The sequence below is a fragment of the Erinaceus europaeus genome, unplaced genomic scaffold (genome assembly GCF_950295315.1).
Source record: "Erinaceus europaeus unplaced genomic scaffold, mEriEur2.1 scaffold_795, whole genome shotgun sequence".
Taxonomy (NCBI): Eukaryota; Metazoa; Chordata; class Mammalia; order Eulipotyphla; family Erinaceidae; genus Erinaceus; species Erinaceus europaeus.
This window is the reverse complement of record NW_026648128.1, coordinates 53205-60000: the sequence shown is the minus strand read 5'-3', so window position 1 is coordinate 60000 and position 6796 is coordinate 53205. Positions and strand designations below refer to the sequence as shown.

At 44.2% G+C, this 6796-nt stretch overlaps 1 non-coding gene across 1 annotated transcript; it reads left to right on the top strand.

Annotated features, from left to right (window-relative positions):
• Positions 1 to 6476: 6476 nt before the first annotated feature.
• On the top strand, positions 6477 to 6583 carry LOC132536632 (U6 spliceosomal RNA). The gene has a single exon (XR_009548127.1). It is a non-coding gene; the product is annotated as a U6 spliceosomal RNA (small nuclear RNA).
• Positions 6584 to 6796: the final 213 nt, after the last annotated feature.

The window sequence follows — 6796 nt, the reverse complement described above, 5'->3', positions numbered from 1 at the left end:
TGCTCTTGAATTTATTGATGCTGTCTTTGTGGCCTAATATGTGGTCTATCCTTGAGTATGTATTATGTGAATTTGAAAAGAAGGTGTATGCCAGTTTTTTGGGGTGAAGGACTCTGAAAATGTCCAAGAGGTCTAGTCTGTCTATCTCTTCATTCAATTCTCTTGTATCTTTGTTGGTTCTCTGCTTTGTTGATCTGTCTAAGTGTGAGAGTGGGGTATTGAAGTCTCCCACTATTACTGTATTATTATTGATGTATTATTGAAATTCTTTCAGTAAGCGCTTGACATATTTAGATAGCCCCTCACTGGGTGCATAGATGTTAATAATTGTTATGTCTTCTTGGCTGATTGATCCTCTAATCATTATGTAATGTCCTTGCCTATCTTTTGTTACTTTTTTTAACCTAAAATCTATAGTGTCTGAGATGAGAATGGCTGTTTCTGCCCTTTTTTGTAGTCCGTTAGCCTGTATGATAGTTTTCCATCCTTTCACTTTAAGTCTGTGTTTATCTTGTTGTGACAGATGGGATTCTTGCAAGCAGCATATGGTTGGGTTATGCTTTCTGATCCATTCCCCCACTCTGTGCCTTTTGATGGGTGAGTTTAAACCATTGACATTTATTGATATTATGGATTTAATGTATTGTAGTGCCATTGTTCAAATAAAAATTTTTGTTTGCTCTGATATATTGCAAGTATTTATAGTGATGTTCTTGTTTATAAGAGGTCTTTTAGAACCTCTTTCAGGGCCGACTTGGTGATGGTTGCCTCCTTTAACTGTTGTTTGTCTAAGAAGGTTTTGATCCCTCCATCTAGTTTGAATGAAAGTCTAGCAGGATATATTATCCTTGGTTGAAACCCTTTTTCATTCAGGGCTCGATAGATATCTTGCCATTCTCTTCTGGCTTTTAGAGTTTGATTGGAGAAGTCTGCAGATAATCTTATGGCATTTCCCCTGTATGTGACTTTTTGTTTCTCTCTTGCAGCCTTTAGGATCCTTTGTTTATCCTTACTTATTCTCATAGTGACTATGATGTGTCTTAGTGTCTTCAGGTCTGGGTTGTATCTGTTTGGAACTCTCTGGGCCTCTTGAATCTCGATGCCCTTTCTGTTATTCAGGTCTGGTAAGTTTTCTTCTATTATTTACTCTAGAATGTTTGCTTCCCCTTCCTCTCTTTCTTCCACTGGCAGGCCAATTAAACGAATGTTACTTCTTTTGAGATCATCCCATATGTCTCTGTTGTTGTTTCCAGTGTCTCTTTTTGAGCTCTTTCAGCTCTTTCTTAGTTTTCTCTAACTTATCCTCTGTCTGACTAATTCTGTTTTCTGTTTCTGTTAGTCTGCTTTCCCTTGCCTCAGCTTCTTTCTTCATTAGAGCTATTTGAGGTTTCACTTCTCTAATTGCCTGAAGATAATCAGTATTTTCCTTGGGGGTCTCAACTTGTTTTCCGAATAGTGCCATTCCTTTCCTCCAAAGTTGTTTTCATTTCTGTCATTAATAAGTTTATTATTGCTTGTATCCTTTTCTTATCTATGGTTACTTCTGGCTGATTTGTAGTTTCTTCTGGGCTCCTGTCTTCATTCATTGGAGTAGCAGTTTTATTTGTTTTTGATCTACCCATTTTTAATGTGTTTCTTTTTTATGTTCTGTTATTCCTCTTTTGTTGTGTCTTCAGTACAATTAACACTGTACTAAATACCTTTATGACAATTGCACTCACCAACCTCAGGAATTACAATAGCAACTGTAGCAAGTATTGAAGCAGTTTAATCACTACCAGTTAGCCAAACAATATCTCCAGTCTGTGAAAAAATAGTAACCAAATCCCAGTGAAGAAGAAAGAGTAAAAAAAAAGGGATAGCAAGAATAGACAGTTATGCAAATCTACTATCCACTGTATATTCTAGGGGTAACAAGAGGGGAAAGGGAACTAGAGCAGAGATAGACACATAGAGAGTCCACTCTGAGTCAGATTTCTTCCCCAAAATAATTCACAAATTCATAAAGGCAAAGAAGAAGGAAGGAAGAAGTGTATGACAAGATAAAAAAAGAAACAAGAGAGAGAAAAGAGAAAAGATAAAAAAGAGCTGTAATTAAAGAGCAGTGAAAGGAAAGTTTTTTTTGATTACTTTATTTTTAATTTAATATTTTAATTAGCTAGGAGGAGGAAAGCGAGAGTCTGTAGAGGAGGTAGGAGTAATGAGACAAATTCCTCCCACAATAGATAAGATGCCCACTACCCTAGCAATGAAAGATACCCTAAGAGTTAATTCTGATCAACCTAAAGGGGGGGAAGATATATGCCTTTACATAATATTAATAATAAAATAGAGCAGGGTAAAAAAAATACCCTGTCCCAGATTACCTCAAACCTCGTGAGCAGAGGTAGCTGATTGTTAAGAAAGAAGAAGAAAAAAAATAATAAAAAAAACCTCAGGACTAGACAAGGATAGCTAGGATAGACAATTATACAAATCTTTTATCCACTGTATATTCTAGGGGTAGCTAAAGGAGGAAGGGAAGTTGATCAGAGATACTCATAGTGAGAGTCCACTCTGAGTCAGATTTCATCCCAAAAATAATTCCCAAACGTGTATCAGTGAATTCAGTGAAAGCACACTGTTTGGTCATGTGGGAGATGGGGCCTGTGGCTTTGGAAGCCACAAAACTAGAGAGAGAGAGAGAGAGAGAGAGAGAGAGAGAGAGAGAGAGAAAAGAAAAAGACAAGAAAAAGAACAGTAATAAAAGAGCAGTTAAAGGAAAGAGTTTTTTATTTGTTTATTTTTTATTATTTAATTAGCTATGTGGGGGAGGAGTGGCTACTTAGAAAGAAAAAAGGCCAGAGCTTTTAGAAGGGAATAGACTTAGAATGAATGGTACTCCCTGGTGGGACAGGAATCTTGGTAAAGAAAGAAGCTCAGCAGAGGAGCCTGCTAGGAGGTGGTCCCCCGGGATTGGTTATGGGGGGGTGAGGGGTAGGAGGTTCGCTTTGGGAATAATAATTTAAAAGAAAAAAATTTTTTCCTTTTTTTCTACTCTATTTTTAACCCAAATTAAGTTATAGTCACCTCCTTGGTGTCATCGCTAGGACCCCTTATTGACTGGCGTACTGAAGGCAGAAAATCCTACCATTTCCAGACAATGTGGTCAGAGCTCAAGCCACTAGCAGCTTCTCAGTCCACCATGTTCCGGGAACCCCGCTATTCTTTTTTAAAGTTTTATTTATAAAATGGACAAGGCCATAGGTTAAGAGGGGTACAATTCCCACCACCAGAACTCTGCATGCCATCCCCTCCTGAAAGCTTTCTTATTCTTTATCCCTCTGGGTGTATGGACTTAGGGACATTATGGTATGCAGAATGTAGAAGGTCTGGCTTCTGTAACTGCTTCCATGCTGAACATGGGTGTTTACAGGTGGATCCATACTCTCAGCCTGTCTTTCTCTTTCCCTAGTTGGGCAGAGCTCTGGGGAAGTGGGGCTCCAGGACACATTGGTGGAGTCGTCCAACCAGGGAAGTCCGGTAGGCATCTTGGTAGCATCTGAAACCTGGTGGCTGAAAAAAGAGTTAATATATAAAGCCAAACAAATTGTTGACCCATCATGAACCTAAAGGCTGGAATATTGCAGATGAAGATTTGGGGTCTCCATTTTGAAGATAGCTAGTAGGCCTATTTTAGTTGTATTCCAAAGGGATATATATTCCAAAGGGATATTATATTCCAAGGGATATATATTCCAAAGGGACATTATATTCCTACTGCTTTGTCCTCCTCTCACGCAGTCTCATCCTGCAGGTAGCAGGGGTGGGTCTGGGCAAAGCCCTATTTCTTTTTCTTGCTCTGAGATTTTGAACTTTACATCCTGTCTCTAGATTTTATTCAAACTTAAGTCTGTCTCTAAACCCTAACACCATCAACACAAAATGAGTTGAGTTAGATTCTTAAAATTTATTTTGGATTTGAGTCCCCACCACACCTGCAGAGGAAAAGATTTGTGAATGGTCAAGCAGTGCTGCAGGTTTCTCTCTCTCTCTCTCTCTCTTTCTCTCTCTTCTCCCTCTTTACTTCCCATTTCCTTTTTGATTTCTTCTGTTACTATCCAATAAACAAAGATAATAAAAATATTTTTATTTTTTAATTTTTAAAATATTTATTTTCCCTTTTGATACCCTTGTTGTTTTATTGTTGTAGTTATTATTGTTGTTATTGCTGTCCTTGTAGTTGGATAGGACAGAGAAAAATGGAGAGAGGAGGGGAAGACAGAGAGGGGGAGAGAAAGATAGGCAGTGAAGCAGGTCTGCAGGTGTCTATCTTTCTCTCCCCCTGTCTTCCATTCTTCTCTTCTTCCCTTTGTCCCAGCTGCATCCACAGCAGCACCATGGAGCCCTGAGGCCCGTGCCCTGAGACCCTGTCGCCCCCTGTCACATTGAGTAGCATAGCATCGCATCACCCCCAGGCAGCATTGAGCCAAGCCGCATTGTGTCACACCCATAGGCCCCAGCGCTGGGACCTGGGCCCTGCGCCCTGAGCGCCCAGCAAAAACTGTGTGGAGGCCCCGTGTGGAAGTACTGCTGGGGACTCCCCAAGGTGCTGTGCCAGACAGCAGCCAGTGGCCAGGTCCATAGTGCTGGAGCCAATCTAGTGAGATTCCTCCAATTCCAAGTAAGTGGCCCTTGGTTCCTGTGCCCTTGAAGGCTGGGTTGTTGTGCCCGCCTGGGAAGGTGCTGGGTGGGGTGAGGGGCGAAGTAGGGGTACAGCCGCAGAGGGGCCAGCGCCGCCCCCGGACCCAGTACCCCTGGACAGGCGCACCCCTTAGAGGTGGCTGCGCACCCCCCAAACCTCCAGCACCCAGTGGCCTTGAGCAGGGCGCTCCCCGAGATGGAGCCATGCACACCCCCGGCACGGGCGCACCCAGGGGAGGTGTCCGTGAGCCCCCAGACCCCGCACCCCTGGCAGGGACACCCTGGAAGGCTGGCTTTGCGCCCCCAGATCGTGCTGCTTTTGGCTTCCATGAGCGCGAGCATAGGGACCCTGCCGGAGAGTCTGGCCAGCCGGCCTTCCCTTTCCTTCCTGCCTGGAGAGGGGTCCTAGGTCCCTGGGCCTCACCCAACGTGTCAGTGCTGGTGGCTCCAAGTGCCCCTAGGGTGAGAATCCACCAGCGCAGCTGGAGTCCAGGCAGTGCGCCTCCCGCCCACCACAAACGCCCTGGCAGGAGGGGACCCCGGAACCCACCGACCTGGCTTCAGGAGCAGCCAGGCCCAGAAAACTTTCTGTGTCCGCCCACCCAAAATGTGCACCCGCTGTCCTTCCTCTCGGTGTGGCCCACGACATGGTCCTTGGGGGACGGCTGTTTGGAATCCTGAACTTCGAGTTTGGTCTGGGGCAACATGGCGAGCCAAGCTCCCAAATTAGGGTGAAGGAGGCTGGGGCACGGGGTGCGGGTCCAGGTTGGGGTTCTCCTCGCACTACTAGAACTGGAGTGTTTTCTCTGCCTCTGTCTCTCTCAGAAGAGACATGCATTTCAGAGGGGTGCCCCAAGCCAGCTGGCTCCAACCCTTGTTGAGCCCTGGGCCCGGGCTGTGGATTGGGTCTGGGCTGAAGGTTTGGCACTTTGCAACCTGCTGGTCCTGGAGGGCACTGCCAACACCCACCCCCAATCCCCCTCGTCCTGGTGGCCTGGGCCTGGCAGGGCTCCGTGTGTGGTGGGGGGTGGGCAGGGGTCGCCTGGGGTTCTTGTGTCTGTGGGGACAGTCCTGGGGAGACTGCAGTCTTCCTACTCACACAATGGGGCAGCCAGGATGCTGGCAGGTGGGAGCTGCACTAGGAGCCCCACAGAGCCAGGCAGCAGCCGATCTTGGAGCTGGGTAGGAACAGGGCAGGAACCGCGGTTTTTAAAAAAAAAAAAAAAGAAATATAAAAAAGGAAAGTAAAAAAAGGAAAAATGTTATTTATTAATACAAAAAAGAGAAGCAGAGCATGACTATGGCACATGCAAATCTGGGGATTGAATTCAGGACTTAATTCGTACAGAGCCATTGCCCTAGCCATTCTGCAATTCTAAAGTATAAATAGGTTATTTTATTTTTGTTGTTGTTGTTGCCACCAAGGTCTCATTGTCTCCCTTTCTTTTTTTTCTTGTCTATTCTTTTCACCTCTTTTTTATTTTTATTTATTTTTCCATTTTGTTGCCCTTGTTGCTTAACATTGTGTGGTGATTAATGTCATTGTTGTTGGATAGGACAGAGAGAAATGGAGAGAAGAGGGGAAGACATAGAGGGGGAGAGAAAGACAGACACCTGCAGACCTGCTTCACCACCTGTGAAGGGACTCCCGGGCAGGTGGGGAGCCAGGGGCTAGAACCACGATCTTTCCTCTGGTCCATGAGCTTTGCGCCATGTGTGCTTAACCCGCTGTGCCACTGCCTGACTCCAACTGTCTCCATCTCTTAACACTTTTTAAATAAGATTATAATATAGTCCTAGCTTCCGTAGTACATATACTAAAATTGGCATGATACATAGAAGATTAGCATGGCCCCTGCTCAAGGATTACACACAGATTCATGAGGCATACCATATTTTTTCAAAACAAGGATTATAAAATATATGTACACACATATAAATAATTATAATCTTTTAAAGAGCCAGTTAATGCAACCTGGGAGGCGGTTCAGTGGCAAGAGATCTGGATTTGTATGTGTGGGATCCCAGGTCTGTCTGAACTCTGGTTCTACATATGCTGAAGCTCTTTTAAAAGATTTATTAATCAGTGAGGGAGAAAGGGAGGAGAGAGAGA